At 41.1% G+C, this 17777-nt stretch overlaps 1 long non-coding RNA gene across 3 annotated transcripts; it reads left to right on the top strand.

The window, feature by feature from the left end:
• Nucleotides 1-14780: 14780 nt before the first annotated feature.
• LOC139831124 (uncharacterized) lies at nt 14781-17336 on the top strand. 3 transcript variants are annotated; one of them, XR_011745731.1, is made up of 3 exons: nt 14781-15141; nt 15923-16461; nt 16994-17336. It is a non-coding gene; the product is annotated as an uncharacterized lncRNA (long non-coding RNA). The 3 variants fall into 3 exon arrangements; XR_011745730.1 differs by having other exon boundaries at nt 14781-16424; XR_011745729.1 differs by having other exon boundaries at nt 14781-16461.
• The last annotated feature ends 441 nt before the right edge of the window (nt 17337-17777 follow it).

The raw sequence follows: 17777 nt of genomic DNA, 5'->3' as shown, positions 1-17777 counted from the left end.
TAGAAGAGGATCATCGTCAGGATCTTCAAGCTCAAACTCTTGGTTTGTTTTGGCTGCCGAGGAAAATATATATTGGTCGACAACAAGAAGGAAAAATTAATCCTAGAAAAATAAAAGATAGAAGGGTATGAAAAATTACCGACAAAGCGCCGGTTCTGCGCGACCAAACGCTTGGTGATCGCCTTTTCTCGAGAAGCTTGGGAAGCTTTGTGGTCATTTAAAGCAGATTCGGCGTCAGCCAGCTTCTTTTGCAGATCTTCGACACCAGCAGCCTTGGCTACAGCTTCCTCAGCCTCTGCTTTAGCTTGGCTAGCATCAAGATCAGCCTTCTTACGAGCCATTTCACTCTGCTCCAGTTTTTGAGCAAGAGTGTCGACAAGCTTGTTGGCTTCTGCAAGTTTTTCTGTCAAAATTAGAAAGATCTGTCAAAATTACGATAAACCAGTGAGAAGAAGTCATAAAGCAGGGGTCACTCAAAACAAATGTTACCTTCAGCCTTGTTAGCATATTCACGGTACCCAACAAATTGGGCACCAATACGAAGAAGTTCTTTGACCATAGGCTGTCAAAGAAAGACAAAGAAAGAAAACGTTGGTATGAGAAAATATAAAAACACAGAAGAAGGAACCAAGAGGAAATATAGATGAGCAAATTCAGAACTTACGTCATCCAAGAAAGAATTGGAGGAGCTACCCAATTCAAGGGTAGGCTCCACGATCGTTTCTACCCTTGTCCTTTTTGGTGAAGGGACAAGAGGGCTCGAAGGTGGAGTAGGAGCGCCAACATTCAGTTGAGGAGGCGAGGATTTCTCTCCTTCAGCTGGCGTCTCCGAAACAACTAAAGTACGTGACGAGCTCGTTCGAGCAGCCACGTCAAGAGTTGGTGGTTCTTCCTCATCATCACTACGAATAAAGGGCGACAGCATAAAAAGCAAGATAGACAAAAAACTTCGAGTACAAAGATAAGGAGAAATAAAAAAACTTACGAGCTGATGAGGGATCCAAGGTACAGATCATAACTTGCCTTCTGACGTGAAGGATCAACGTCTTCGGCTTTGGAAGTGCCGGAATCTTCGGCGTCAGTCCTTTTCCTTTTGTTCCTTGGAGAAACAGCAGGAGGAGGAGATTGTGCCGATGTAGTACCCTCGGAGGCAGCTTCCTTTTCAGAGGAACCCGCAGATTTTCGAGAATCCACGGGTTCATTTACAAAAGAGGGGGCGTCTTGGTTGTCATCGGTGAGGATAGCCCTTTCCTCGACTTCTCCACCTTCAGGAAGAGGAGGGAGCGAGACGAGGTTTGGATGGTTCTATAAAGGGAAAAAAGCAGAGGAGGATGTTAAAAAAGTCGACAAGGAAAAAATATAGACAGCAAACCAATAGCAAACCAAGCGACGAAGATAACCTTGGGAAGTGGATTGGTGGCGCTGAATGGTTTCACGCGGCAAGAAGAAGGGACAGGATCTTTTTTGCTGAGAGACGAGATTTTTCGGACAAGTTTTTCTAAATCCTTGACCTCTAAATCCGTCGACAACCGATCAGAGTCTGTGTCGCCAGAATACTTCCAGAGAGGGCATTTGCGAGCTTGGAGAGGCTGCACTCTGGTCCTTAGAAAATAGGCTGTGATTTGGATGCCTGATAATTCTTTGCCACGAGTATTTTGCAACTCGTGGATGCGAGCCATCAGGGCTTCAGTCGCAGTTCTTTCTTCTTCGGTAGCCTCTGCGTCCCAGGAGCGGCGGCGAAGAATTCTTTCGGCACCATCAAAAGGAGGGATGTTGTCTTCAGCACACCCGTTGTTTTCCTCTTGAATATACAGCCACTTCTTGCGCCATCCTTGAACTGAATCAGGAAGCTTGACGTCGAAGTAGTCGACAGTGGGGCGAACAGAAATTACAACGCCGCCTATATTGTAGGCGACGTTGGGAGAGCCATTGCGGCGACAGAAGAAAATGCGCTTCCATAGCGCCCAGTTAGGCTGGACGCCAAGGAAGGCTTCGCAGAGGGTGATGAAGATGGAAATATGGAGGATAGAATTGGGGGTCAAGTGGTGAAGCTGCAAACCATAAACGAAAAGGAGTCCACGGAGAAAAGGATGAATGGGGGCGGAAAGACCGCGGATGAGATGGTCGATGAAACTTACCCGGTACCCCATTGGAGGGTTTGGGTAGCTCTCCTCATGAGGAAAGCGCAGTGCATTGGGCTTCTTGTTGAGCCCTAGCTTCTTGAGGAGGTTGATGTCCTGAGCGGAAAGCTTGGATCTTTCCCACTCCGCGGTTCCCAGATCCGTGGCGGCCATGGAGGATTCCGGTGTGCTGTGTCTGGTCAAGCGGCGCGGAGGCATTCACAACGGCGCAGGAGTGCAGAGCTCAGAGAATGGGGGGAGCGCAGGAGGATTTGCAGAAGGGTGTACAGCAATGGCGCAAGCGGAAGTGTTCAACGAAGAAGAAGGGGATCTTATATAGAGGGGCGGCGAAACGGCGGACCGTTCAATGGAAAAATTGTGCAGCAGATGATAGCCACGTAGGAGCAAGGGTAAAACAGTATTTTACAGTGGAGGAGTTATGGTACGTGTGCCAGAAAAAGCGGAGGACGTGTGTCCCCCACTCGCACGACGTGTCAACGTGGTGGAAACAGGGGACCCACAAGGCAGGAAAAAAATACAACTGTTAACAGCGATGAAATAACTTCGGCAAAGATAGAAATTACGACAAGAAAACTAAAAGAGGATTGACGACAGGAGAAGTTATTGAATACTTCGGGAGCTTTTGATCAAATACAAGTTTTTGCCCAAATGCTCGGGGGCTACTTCGAAAAAATAAAATATTGAGTATGTCAATATAGAAATTGCGGGAGCCTATGATCAAACGCAAGCTTTTGTTCATAGCCTCGGGGGCTACTCCCATCGGGAGCGCTGTTCGCGCACCCGAGAGATAAAAAGAAGAGAATATTGAGAAAAGAATGACAAAATAGCGACAAGGTGCACTAGAATGTTGAGCCTACAACCAAGCACAAGTCCTTGGCTGTAGCCTCGGGGGCTACTCCCATCGGGAACGCTGTTCGCGTGCCCGATGAAAATTATCAAGAAGAAAAAAGAGAAAGAAAGAAAGAAAAAGAAGAAAGAAGGAGCATATTTCGAGTTATAAAGATAACTCTACATATACTCCCATCGGGAGAGCAACATAAGTCAGAAATTGACTCGATAAAATATGCTATTCCAACAGCCGAATAAGCACTCGACAATATATTCTCAGAACGCCAAAAGTTGCGACTAAATTCTGAATGCCGCAAAACATTGCGAAGGTAAGACCCCAAATCCGTTCTGTGCGGCGTGGCATCGCCGAAGACTGCGCTCTGCTACTTTTTTTCCACATCAACAGATGTGAAGAAATATCCCAGCGGACACGCTGTGGACTCGATAAAAATGACTGGGACTCGACAGAATGGTAAGACCTTAAGCGGCACCTGTCGAAGTTTACACCAGTATCACCGAGATCATGTCCAGGGACGTGATCTTGAAGTAGGTTTTTGCGGATTGCCACTAGAGCAGTTAACTAGTACCTGATCCGTCAGATGAACTAGCCCCAACTACCGTTATCCCTGTACAATATAGAAATTCATGTGAAGAAATATGGACAAGTTAAAGTTGTCGAGTAAAAATAAACATGGGAGATTTTCCCTGACTCTACGATTCAAGCAAAATCTCGGGGGCTACTGACATAGGCATCCCCAATGGGCCTGCCAAAGATAGTACCCGGGGTTTACTGAAGGCCCAATACCCGAAGAATAAGAAGACTCGGAAGCCCAAAGATGTTGTTAAGGAAAGCTAGAGTTGTAATAAGAAGTGTTGTATGTATTCTTGCGGGACGAGTTAGAAACCTCCCCGGACTCTGTAACTTGTACAATACGAATCCCTCGGCTCCGCCTCATATATAAGGGGGAGTCGAGGGACGAGAAAGATCATTGAATCATTGTTGAGCAAACCCTAGTTTTATTTCGTCGAGTATTATTCGGCTGATAACCTTCGAGATCTACTTGCCCTCTACATTACACGAAACCCTAGTCTACTATTCGTAGGCATTGACAAGTTAATACCTTGTCACCGAGCCCGCACAAAGACTAGAGGCCTAGACCTGAGGGAGAGTGTTGAATATAAATACACGGGCTAGTCTCTTTCCATCAGTTCAGACTAATGGATGAATTGGTTAGATGCATACTACTTGAAATCAGATGTTCACTAGTAGAGAACATGCCTTTAGTCCCGGTTTAGGATGGCCTTTAGTCCCGCTTGGTAAGAACAACCGGGACTTACCAACCGGTACTAAAGGACGCGCTAGGGTGTAGGGTTTAGCCTATTTATTTTGTGTTTTCCATTTTCATTTTGTGTTTTTCATTCAATTATTTTCATTTCAAACGCTACTAATATTATAAACGTTGATGTATATATAATATAATTTCTCTTATGATCGAGCATACATATATATACAATTTGGCATAGTTTCTATCTAGTCGTAATGGAGAGTTCAACACTATCAAAGATGCAAAGCAAGAACACCAAAAAAGTGTTGAAATCCTTCTCTCTCAAATACAAACAAAGCAAAAAAAATATGGAGGAACTAGAGAGAAAGAAAAATGATGGAGCTCAACCAATGGCTAGATCTATCGGGTTCCAGCCCAACAGTGGTGGAATTCTCTGGATGGAGATATGACCTTCTCAAGCAGAGACACCTCTAGTGAACTGTGGACCCCGGTCTGTTTCTTTTACACTGATACAATCAGCATGTTATGTTTACTTACTGCAATTCATGTTCTCTTTAATTACTGCAAACATCTCTTTCCACTCAATATGTCTAATCCTTTGTGTTCAACTAACCAGTGAGATTGATGATGTCTACGCACGCTTCTATTCCTGTAGACAGTGTTGGGCCTCCAAGAGCAGAGGTTTGTAGAACAGCAGCAAGTTTCCCTTAAGTGGATCACCCAAGGTTTATCGAACTCAGGGAGGAAGAGGACAAAGATATCCCTCTCAAGCAACCCTGCAATCACGATACAAGAAGTCTCTTGTGTCCCCAACACACCTAATACACTTGTCAGATGTATAGGTGCACTAGTTCGGCGAAGAGATAGTGAAATACAAGTAATATGGATGTATACGAGTAGTAGCAACGGCGCCAGAGAATAGCTTATTGGCGTGCAGGAAGTAAATATGCAGTAGAACAGTAAATAAACGGAGATTGCAGTATTTGGAAACAAGGCCTAGGGATCATACTTTCACTAGTGGACACTCTCAACATTGATCACATAATAAAACCACTCTACACTCTCTTGTTGGATGATGAACACCACTAATTGTGCAGGGCTACAAGAGCACCTCAATGCCGGAGTTAACAAGCTCCACAACATTCGATATTCATATTTAAATAACCTTAGAGTGCATGATAGACCATTGCAATTATACCGAGTACTAACATAGCATGCACACTGTCACCTTCACACTATGAAAGGGGGAATAGATCTCATCAATACTATCATAGTAATAATTAACTTCATAATCTACAAGAGATCACAATCATAACCTATGCCAAGTACTACATGATGCACACACTGTCAACATTACATCATGGAGGAGGAATATAGTACTTTAATAACATCACTAGAGTAGCACATAGTAATAGTGACACAAAGCTCATCATATGAATCTCAATCATGTAAGGCAGCTCATGAGACCATTGTATTGAAGTACATGGAGAGAGAGATTAACCACATAGCTACCGGTACAGCCCTTAGCCTCGATGGAGAACTACTCCCTCCTCATGGGAGACAACAGCGTTGATGAAGATGGCGGTGGTGTCGATGGAGATGCCTTCCGGGGGCACTTCCCCGTCCCGGCGGCGTGCCGGAACAGAGAGTTCTGTCTCCCGAATCTTGGCTTCGCGATGGCGGCGGCTGCAGAACTTTTCTCGTTCCGTGGCTTATATGTTTAGGGTTTCCGCGACGGAGGCTTTAAGTAGGCGGAAGGGCAGCCTCGGAAGGGGTCTGGGGCCACCAGACAACAGGGCGGCGCCCCCCCTGGGCCGCGTCGCCACCATGTGTGGGCCCCATGTGGCCCTCCTCTGGTCCCTCTCGGGTGTTCTGGAAGCTTCGTGAAATTATAAGATGCTGGGTGTTGATTTCGTCCAATTCCGAGAATATTTCCTTACTAGGATTTCTGAAACCAAAAACAGCAGAAAACATGAACTTGCACTTCGGCATCTTGTCAATAGGTTAGTTCCGGAAAATGCATAAATATGACATAAAGTATGTATAAAACATGTAGGTATTGTCATAAAACAAGCATGGAACATAATAAATTATCGATACGTTGGAGACGTATCAGCATCCCCAAGCTTAGTTCCTACTCGTCCCGAGTAGGTAAACGATAATAAAGATAATTTCTGAAGTGACATGCTACCAACATAATCTTGATCCAATAATGATGTAAAGCATATGAACTGAGATCAAATCACTCAAAGCAAATGTCTATATTGATATAAGAGATGATAATGCAAGAGTTAAACAAGCTAGAAGTTTTCATGAACTATTGCTTCAAAGACATGAAACCGTACAAAGTTCATTAAAGATGTGTTAAGTATTCAGCATAGAAGTTCTATCCTTCATTCCAAGCATCAAGTAAATTTTCACAACATAAGAAGGATTCAGTCAAGTAAAAATAAACTTGAACGTCATGAATCAACTGTTTCGAAGCTCACTCAACCGGTGAGCGCAAGCATTTGGTATTAGCACCAGGATGTTATGGCATAAAGAACGTTAATGGGGGTTTGGAAGGCCAATGAAAGAAAGTCTTACAAAGCTATAAGTGATCATTAGACAAGAGGAAGTCTTATGATCGAAGCTATGCAAGGAGTAGTGATTGCCATGCAACGGATGCACATAGAGCCATATGTGTATGAAAGCTCTCCAATGGAACTAGTGGGGGTGCATCCAACTTGGTTGCTCACGAAGACCTAGAGCACTTTTGAGGAAGCTCATCATTGGAATATACAACCCAAGTTCTATAGTGTAAATTCCCCACATAGTTATACTAGTAAAACATGAAAACTCTCTCATATGGAGTATAGGTGCTAAACATGAGCACAAATGATGACTATGAATACTGCAGGTGCTAAAACATGAGCACAAGTGTGGATAAAAGATAGTAATGCCGCCCCCTTTTTCTTTATTCTTTATTTCTTTTTTTTCTTTTTTTTTTCCTTTCTTCTCCTTTTTTTTCTTTTTCTTTTTCTGTGGCCTCCATGGCTCTTTTCACTTTTAGGGGCAACATCCTAATATGACAACACACTTTTCGGTACAAATAACTCATAATGAAACATGATGTATAAAACTGTATGCCTCTGCCAGTGTAGCAGGATGTGCAATGATCTAGCGTAACATGGGTAAACCACACATCAGCTATATAGAATCATGCAAAGCAATATATAAATGATAAATGACAACATGTAATGTAATGTAAAATAGAAGTTGCATGGCAATATATCTCGGAACAGCTATGGAAATGCTATGGTAGGTAGGTATGGTGGCTGTTTTGAGGAGATGTATGGGCTTATGTGCAGGAGAACAAGAGAAAGTCCTCCCACGGGTTTGGATGTACTGACGAAGTATGCGCAATTCTCAATGTGAGAAAAAGGCAATGCACAGTACCGAAGAGGCTAGCAAATTTGGATGGCGGAAGTGCCAAAAACCGTAGCTTAACATTAGTCAAAAAGAACTCACAAGCTTATTGCAAACAACTAGCAGGTTCAACATTAAGAGCATGATTAAAATTCACTCCAAGGAGGGCTGTTCACGGCGGCACAAGTGCCCCGCTAGCTCCCTCGACCTTCAGCGCAACTTAGTTATTACGATGAACTTTTAGACATGGAAAGCTATCAAGTCCAACTACGCCTTCAACTATTTAAGTAGAGTTTGTAGTACGGCACAAGCTTAAAGACAACAATCCACTACTAATTTTAACTTATTTATCCAGCAAGCCTTACCATCTAATTACCTCAAAACGTTTGCAAAGAATCAAGTTATCAAAGCTCAATGATCTACAAGATTATGCAAGTATTTCATTATACCACTACCACATGCAACATTTCATGTACCAACCGAATAACAATGAACGAAACAGTTTCAACCTTCGCCATGAACATTAAGAATAGAGCTAAGAACACATGTGTTCATATGCAACAGCGGAGCGTGTCTCTCTCCCACACAAGGATGAACTTATTCAGAGAATGAAAATTACAAAACAAAAATAAAAACACACAGACGCTCCAAGTAAAGTACATGAGATGTGACGGAATAAAAATATAGTTTCACTAAAAGAAACCTGATGAATTGTTGATGAAGAAGGGGATGCCTTGGGCATCCCCAAGCTTAGACGCTTGAGTCTTCTTAAAATATGCAGGGATGAACCACGGGGGCATCCCCAAGCTTAGACTTTTCACTCTCCTTAATCATATATCATCCTCCTCTCTTGACCCTTGAAAACTTCCTCCACACCAAACTCAAAACAAACTCATTAGAGGGTTAGTGCATAATCAAAAATTCACATGTTCAGAGGTGACACAATCATTATTAACACTTCTGGACATTGCACAAAGCTACTGGAAGTTAATGGAACAAAGAAATCCATTCAACACAGCAAAAGAGGCAATGCGAAATAAAAGGCAGAATCTGTCAAAACAGAACAGTCCGTAAATACGAATTTTTTAGAGGCACCAGACTTGCTCAGATGAAAATGCTCAAATTGAATGAAAGTTGCGTACATATCTGAGGATCACTCACGTAAATTGGCAGATTTTTCTGAGTTACCTACAGAGAACACTGCCCAAATTTGTGACAGTAAGAAATCTGTTTCTGCGCAGTAATCCAAATCTAGTATCATCTTTACTATCAAAGACTTTACTTGGCACAACAATACAATAAAATAAAGATAAGGAGAGGTTGCTACAGTAGTAACAACTTCCAAGACACAAATATAAAACAAAAATTACTGTAGCAAAATAAAACATGGGTTATCTCCCAAGAAGTGCTTTCTTTATAGCCATTAAGATGGGCTCAGCAGTTTTAATGATGCACTCGCAAGAAATAAGAGTTGAAGCAAAAGAGAGCATCAAAAAGCAAATATGAAACAATTTTAAGTCTAACCCAGTTCCTATGAAAAGGAATCTTGTAAATAAACAAGTTATGTAGGCATAATGCAATAAGCATAGGAAAACTAGACAAGTGCAACTTCAAGATTTTCAGCAAAAGGAGAGGTGTTTTAGTACCATGAAAATTTATACAACCATATTTTCCTCTCTCATAATAACTTTCAGTAACATCATGAACAAACTCAACAATATAACTATCACATATAGCATTCTTATCATGAGTCTCATGCATAAAATAATTACTACTCCCAACATAAGCATAGTCATTCTTATTAATTGTAATGGGAGCAAATTCAACATAGTAGCTATCATCAAATATAGGAGGCATATTGTAATCATAATCAAATTTATCCTCCATAGTAGGCGGCACCAAAAGACTACTATCATTATAATCATCATAAATAGGAGGCAAAGTATCATCAAAAAAAAATTCTCCTCAATGCTTGGGGGACTAAAAATATCATGCTCATCAAAACCAGCTTCCCCAAGCTTAAATTCTTCCATATCATTAGCAATAATAGTATTCAAAGAGTTCATGCTAATAACATTGCTACAACTATTTTGCAAACAAAGTTCCATGGGTTTTTTAATTTTCTCTTCAAACACATCATGCCCTAATTCAATATAAAGTTCATAAAGATCTCTAATTTTTTTGTTGTTTTCCATTAAGCCTAACTAGTGTAAACAAGAAACAAAAAGATGCAATTGCAGGATCTAAAGGAAATAGCTTCGAGCACTCACAACGGTATCAGAAAAGTGTTTGGTTACCTGGGACCGGAGTGTGAATGCCTTTTACCTTTCCTCCCCGGCAACGATGCCAGAAAATAGCTTGGTTGCCGGGATCCGGAGTGTGAGTGCCGTTTACCTTTCCTCCCCGGCAACGGCGCCAGAAAATTGCTTGATGTCTACGCACGCTTCTATTCCTGTAGACAGTGTTGGGCCTACAAGAGCAGAGGTTTGTAGAATAGCAGCAAGTTTCCCTTAAGTGGATCACCCAAGGTTTATCGAACTCAGGGAGGAAGAGGACAAAGATATCCCTCTCAAGCAACCCTGCAATCACGATACAAGAAGTCTCTTGTGTCCCCAACACACCTAATACACTTGTCAGATGTATAGGTGCACTAGTTCGGCGAAGAGATAGTGAAATACAAGTAATATGGATGTATATGAGTAGTAGCAACGGCGCCAGAGAATAGATTATTGGCCTGCAGGAAGTAAATATGCAGTAGAACAGTAAATAAACGGAGATTGCAGTATTTGGAAACAAGGCCTAGGGATCATACTTTCACTAGTGGACACTCTCAACATTGATCACATAATAAAACCACTCTACACTCTCTTGTTGGATAATGAACACCACTAATTGTGTAGGGCTACAAGAGCACCTCAATGCCGGAATTAACAAGCTCCACAACATTCGATATTCATATTTAAATAACCTTAGAGTGCATGATAGACCATTGCAATTATACCGAGTACTAACATAGCATGCACACTGTCACCTTCACACTATGAAAGGGGGAATAGATTGCATCAATACTATCATAGTAATAATTAACTTCATAATCTACAAGAGATCACAATCATAACCTATGCCAAGTACTAAATGATGCACACACTGTCAACATTACATCATGGAGGAGGAATAGAGTACTTTAATAACATCACTAGAGTAGCACATAGTAATAGTGATACAAAGCTCATCATATGAATCTCAATCATGTAAGGCAGCTCATGAGATCATTGTATTGAAGTACATGGAGAGAGAGATTAACCACATAGCTACCGGTACAGCCCTTAGCCTCGATGGAGAACTACTCCCTCCTCATGGGAGACAACATCGTTGATGAAGATGGCGGTGGTGTCTATGGAGATGCCTTCCGGGGGCACTTCCCCGTCCCGGCGGCGTGCCGGAACAGAGAGTTCTGTCCCCTGAATTTTGGCTTCGCGATGGCGGCGGCTGCAGACCTTTTCTCGTCCCGTGGCTTATATGTTTAGGGTTTCCGCGATGGAGGCTTTAAGTAGGCGGAAGGGCAGCCTCGGAAGGGGTCTGGGGCCACCAGACAACAGGGCGGCGCGCCCCCCCTGGGCCGCGCCGCCACCATGTGTGGGCCCCATGTGGCCCTCCTCTGGTCCCTCTCGAGTGTTCTGGAAGCTTCGTGGAATTATAAGATGCTGGGCGTTGATTTCGTCCAATTCCGAGAATATTTCCTTACTAGGATTTCTGAAACCAAAAACAGCAGAAAACAGGAAGTGGCACTTCGGCATCTTGTCAATAGGTTAGTTCCGGAAAATGCATAAATATGACATAAAGTATGTATTAAACATGTAGGTATTGTCATAAAACAAGCATGGAACATAAGAAATTATCGATACGTTGGAGACGTATCAATTGACAACCTCATTGCAAGTTGGAGCAAAGTACTTTGGTTGTGTTGTGTGCAGGTTCCACGTTGTTGCTGAAGCCGGTTGTGCGCACTGCCACTAGTCAGCCAGCAACACCTTTAGAAGTCACGCCTTTCTCCTACTGGTCGATTAAACCTTGGTTTCATACTGAGGGAAAACTTGCTGTTGTGCTCATCACACCTCCCTCTTGGGGTTTCCCAACCGCTTCCACAACAACGCTTAACAAGATTGCCTGGCGCCATCACCGGAGCACCATAAAGATTTTCTGACCCCGTTGCCGGGGAGAAAGAGAATTTCTGCAAGAGGAGTCTCTCATCTCCAATCTAAGAGAGTTTCCGCAAGAGGAGTCTCTCATCTCCAATCTCTTTACTTTGTTATAGTTTGCTTAGTTTACTTTATTTTGTTTTGTTTGCTTTATTATATCAAAAACACAAAAATAGTTTCTTTTGTAGTTGTCTTTATATCAAGAACGCAAAAAAATTAGTTACTATTATAGATGTTATTTCTGTTTCTTAGTTTTAATTTTGCTAAAATGAGTATTCCTGAAGTTGAGGTTCGTTCTTTTAAGCAACAAGGGGAGAAAGTTTGAAAGATGCTTGGTATAGAATAAGTATTGCTCATCATATATAGACTAAACAAATATTCTACCATCATCCTCCTTAGAAATGTTTATGTTGATTTATCTAGCTGGAATAGATATGTTTTGGATACCCTCATTGTGGGTAATTTTAAGGTGCTCCCGCTTTGGAAGCCTGCAATTTAATTGAAATCTTGGTAGGAATCCCACCTACTAGTGTTACTAAAACTAAGAACACTTTGGAGGATGCTATAGAAAGACGAAACTCTCTAGAGAAAAGTTTGCCAGATTAATGAATCCATAAAAAGTATCAACAAAAAAATCACTGTTTTAGAAGCTAGCAATACCCATAATAATATAAACGTTAGGATTAGTAAGCTAGAGGAGGCTATGGAAACTTTAAGTTCAACCTTTTCCTCTATTGTGTTTAAGAAGGAGAAAGATTTTGTGGGAAAAGAGCAAAAATTCATGTATGTTCCCAAGGCACCTAAGCCAAAACCCCATAATATGTTTAAAATTGATAAAACTTTTAGTACAACTAAGAGTGGTTTACATGTTGAATCATCTTCAGGGGTGTCTAAAGTTCCTATTTTGAGAAGTTGTGTTTTAGAGGAAGTGGTTGATCTTGATGCTTCTTCACTTGATAATACTTGATGCTCACACTTTTTCTGCGCCTAGCTGATAGGCGTTAAAGAAAAGCACTCTTGGGAGATAACCCATGTTTATTTTCTGTAATTTTTATTTTTGCTGAGTCTTGGAAGTTATTACCTATGTAAGAACCTTAACTTATCATTTTTTATTTTGTTTTGTGCCAATAATAGCCTCTAATAGGAAGAAAATAAGACTTGGGAAAGTAGCTGTCCTGAAAACAGATTCTGTGTTTTCACCATAAAACTTCGTAAAAATAGGCAGAGCGGAATTTTGAGCTGTCATTTTTTATGCATATGCCCCAGGTTGTTATCAAACTTTAGTTAGTTGACCACTTTTCCATATGAGCAACAGAGGATTTTAAAAAAACGATCTTTACCTGCTGTTCTGTGTTGAGAGAGTTCTGCACTATTTGCATTTTCCTCTTAAATCTCTTTAACTACAGGAAATCTGGTCTATTGCAACAAAATTTATTGCAATGCCAAATTTTTGTTGCAATAATTCGCAGTATTACCACAATGTTTGGTTTTGTGGTATCAGGTTCGTGTATTACCACATGTTTTGCAGTGTTGCGTTAACCCATCAAATTGTTGCAATAGAGGCTAGTTAGTGCAACAAAATGATGGTTTGTGGCAACAATCTAGATATATTGCCACAATTTTATTCCATTGCCATAAGGTCTTCTTTTGTGGCACTAGAACACGGTTATTGCAACAAAATGACAATTCGATGCAATATTCTGGAAATATCGCCACATTGTTTTTCCCATTGCTAGAAGGTCTTTTTTGTGGCAATAGAAAATAGATATTGCATCAAAATTCCTATTTGTGGCAATTGTCTAGATATATTGCCACAATTTAATGCCATTGCTAGAAGGTCCTCCCTTTGTGGTAATATAAAATAAATATTGCAACTAAATTTCCATTTGTGGCAAGTGTCTAGATATATTGCCAAAAATTAATTCCATTGCTAGAAATACTTTAGTTGTGGCAATAGAAAATACATATTGCCACAAAATATATAGGTGTGGTAATATTTCGCACTTATGGCCACAACACTTTGTTGTTGCCATATTGGATATATTATTGCAACATTTTTAGAAGGCCCACACGTCAAACCGGATTAATGTTATATTTTAATATATTTAAATATTTTTAGTTTTATGCTGGCAACTAGAACGATTTTTTTGTTGGGTACTGCTTAGGGCAGCAACACAAAGCAGTAAAAATTAGACTTTCTCATATGTCGAACTCACCATCTCATCTACAAAGTAGTTAGTGCAATCTATTCAGCTAGAGAAGCTTTGTTGTCAAACTGTAACTAGCTTCATCCTAACTAGCTCGCGCCACACAACTTAAGGTGACGATGTCGACCATCTTGGACACCGCGTGCTCACGCCGCCGTGGCACAAGTCAAGGCAACATCGGCCGTCCTGGATGCTGCGTGCTCGCGCACCGTGGCACAAATCAAGGCGATGTTGGCCGACCCGATCACCGCATGCTCGCGTCACCGTGGCGTAACTCAAGGCGGCGATGTCGGCCGGCCTGTACACCGCGTGCTCACGCCGCCATGGGGCGACTCAAGATCTATTTTTCTTTTAGCTGACAGAACTATTGATACGATAAAAAGGCCAAAAAAACAGTAAAGATTATCTAACAAATTTATTATTGTTATACTTTGTGATATTGCTGAAATGAGATTTAATGTCAGCATGAAATAATTTTAATTTCTTTTGACAAGAAAACAATATTTATTATAGTTAATGTATGACATATACGGTATAATCTGCAGCAGCAGAAATATGAAAAAATCCAAGGAGAAATTGTGTTTTCCCTCCAAAACTTAGAGCCAATTTTCTATCGAAATTTAAAGCCGCCTAAAGAATTTTGGCTTACCGCTAACTCCACCAAAACTATTCAGTTTCGTGCTAGACACCACCATAAACTTCCATAAACTAATATACTGAGTACTCAGTAATAGAGAGAGAACATGGCGACCGACCGCTCTCGCCCTAGGATACACAGGCGACGCGCCGCCCCCTCCCCATCGATGGCGCCCACTTCGGCCCCATCGTCCACCTCTCGGGCCCTTGTCTGCGTCTGCCCCGGGCGGCCCCTGTCCCTGCCGCCGGCTTCCATCCCCGCAGGTATGTGCCCCGTGGTGGTCAACTTCTCCATTCTCAGGGCGGATCTGGATAAGAAAACTCAAAATGTGATGGAGCAAGACAAATGGGCGGCGGGATCTCATCTGTATCTATTTCATCCTCGAGCCGCTGGAAGAATAGATTTATTGTTGCCATCTCTCTGCGTGGACCTCAGGTCGGATCTGATTCCCTTTATCTGATTTCCTTTAGTGCTTCACGTGGCATGTGTACGTGAGATTTCCCCTGTCCCTATTCTTTCTGTGTCTTCCCTCTACATCTAATGTAGGTGAGATTGCAAATTGATCATCTGTACTATAGACGGTTTTAATTTCTCTACATCGCTTGATCTGTAGTGTGCTGTGCAGGCTCCAGCTCGATTCATATACTTTGCCTCGGTTCCTATTATTCTCGTTTGTGCCCTCCACATATGTGTTGCCTAGTGATTGAAAAATGCAAATTAATATGTGTGAGATATTAATTTGCTTCTGGATCCTAGTTAGATAGGGCTAAATCTCTCTATCTAGTTAGATAGGGTTAAATCTCTCTATCTATAGTGTGGCCTGCAGTTGCAACTAGCTGCATATATCATTTTTCCCTACCAAAATGACTCGGTACTTGAGTGGCTTAGCCTATGCATATTGAGGTGGACATACACATACACAGTTATCATCAGTTTTATACTAGCTTTGCTGAGGCTACATTTTCTTCAGTTGAGATGAACTAAGTACTTTTCAGTAATTCCTGTTCAGTTTTATTTACGCATCTAAATAATCCATACACTTCAGAATGGTTTGTTCTTGTATTCAAGTGGAAGTTAGGGAACGTTTGAACTTTTGATTTCCTTTTGAGTTATTACCAATTAACAATGTTTTTGGATATCATGTATGGTTTATCTAATTACTCTTGCCATGGTCACCACAGTAGAAAAAATAAAATTTGCTTATGCTATGTATCAGGGTTCAAGAAAGCAGACAGTACCAGCCAAATTTACTGAGAAACAGTCAACCTTATCATGGCACATGATCCTACTTGGAGGGCTAACTCCAACAACCTAGCTTTGCAGTATGCTTCCTGGCCAGATTTAAAAAGGAAGGATCTTGTCATGTGTATGTTGTGTATTCAGAAAGTCCATGCTGGAGTAGGAAGGTTGGCGGCACCTTACTGGAGGTTCAAGTGATGTGAAGAAGTGTCCCTAGTCAACCGCGGAAATTCAGAAGACATGCATAGCTACTTATTAGATAGAAAAAAGTTTAAAGCCATAGATCGAGATATAGATGAGAAAAAGTTACAGCAAAATTTTCTAATTAAGACCAGGCTAGAGATGACTTGAGAAGGGGCTTCTGGATTTTAGTTTTAATGATGTTCATGCTAAGTCTACTCTCGCAGGTACTTGCAGACCTCAAATACTGGTGTGGCTTTGGGTACATGACAACATATGTGTGCTTCTAACCAATTTGTGTGAGCTGCTAAAACTCATCCCAGTCATCCATCGAAGGTAATTGAAACATTATAATGTAGTTATTTTGATGACTAAAAATGTTCCTTGTACATGCGCAATCTGTGATGACTGAATTTGTTTCCCAAAGCATGGAAATTATTTAACTGTCTCATCATAAGGTGATGGAAAAGAAATAATAAGAAATATGCAAGTTCATTTGTGTAATTAGTTCTCCATGACACATAACTTTTAGGTGAAGACATAGAGTGTGATAATTTCCAATGTTTGGATGGACCATCTACTTTTTTTAGCCTATGCATCCGGAGAAATAGCCTACTTATATATTTTAATAATTGATAACTTAAAAGTAAATTGCAGCCTGACATATGTTAGTAGTTCTGGTAATATGGTGACGTAGCATAACCATCTCCCAGATCCCATGATGCAGTACACCACCATGCACTTATGTACATCCACCTCGATGATTCTAACTTGTCTAACCAGATGGAAAACTACATCAAACTAAATTAGCCGCTTTATGCAAACCTCTATATTATATAACTTACTATGCTTGCTCTATCTTTTGCAGAACGGAAATATATTAGTGAAGTAAAGTGAAGTGAAGGTCACATGGAGCACACATGTCTTGAAGCTTTGCATAGAACCATGAAAAAAAGAATTATTGTGGATATCAAGTTTTTATTCATTTAGTTAGATTTCTTACCTCTACAAGACCCTGAAAAAAAGAATGATTATGTATATTATTTTTTTATTCACCTAGTTAGATTTCTTACGTCTAGAATGTGCAATATGTATTTTCGGATACTAAATGTATGATTCCTACAAAAATTTCCCGAGCTGCGATAAGTATTTGGCATCATGAAACTGGATTTTGTTGAAATAGAGTATCGCCACCAAGTGTTCAAATTGTCGCAATATTGTCTCGCCACAAAAAAAAATTGACCCTTGCCATATCAATTTATTGCCACGAGTGGAATATTTGTCGCCATAACTTAATACCATGAGTGTAGCGGTCCGTGGCAAATAGCTAATGCCACAAATCAGAAGATGTCGCTATAGGTTATTGCCACGGTTCGATATTTCCACGAAAGGACGTGCGCCACGAAACATAGGTCGTTGGTATAGGTTATTGCCACAAATTTCTATCACCACAAATTGACAAACACCACGATTTGGTTGTATGTTGTGTTAAGCTATCTCGACAAATCGAATTGTGGAAATAAGTGAGTGTTGCCACAGGAAAAAATGTGGCAACTTCCCACATGGTTGTTGCAATAGAACACTTTGTTGCCACGATTGCGTTTTCGTTGCAATAGCCTATTACCATACATTTAATTGCAACGCTTGCCAAC

This window comes from Lolium perenne, chromosome 5 (assembly GCF_019359855.2).
Source record: "Lolium perenne isolate Kyuss_39 chromosome 5, Kyuss_2.0, whole genome shotgun sequence".
NCBI lineage: Eukaryota > Viridiplantae > Streptophyta > Magnoliopsida > Poales > Poaceae > Lolium > Lolium perenne.
This window is presented reverse-complemented; position numbering and strand designations above follow the sequence as displayed.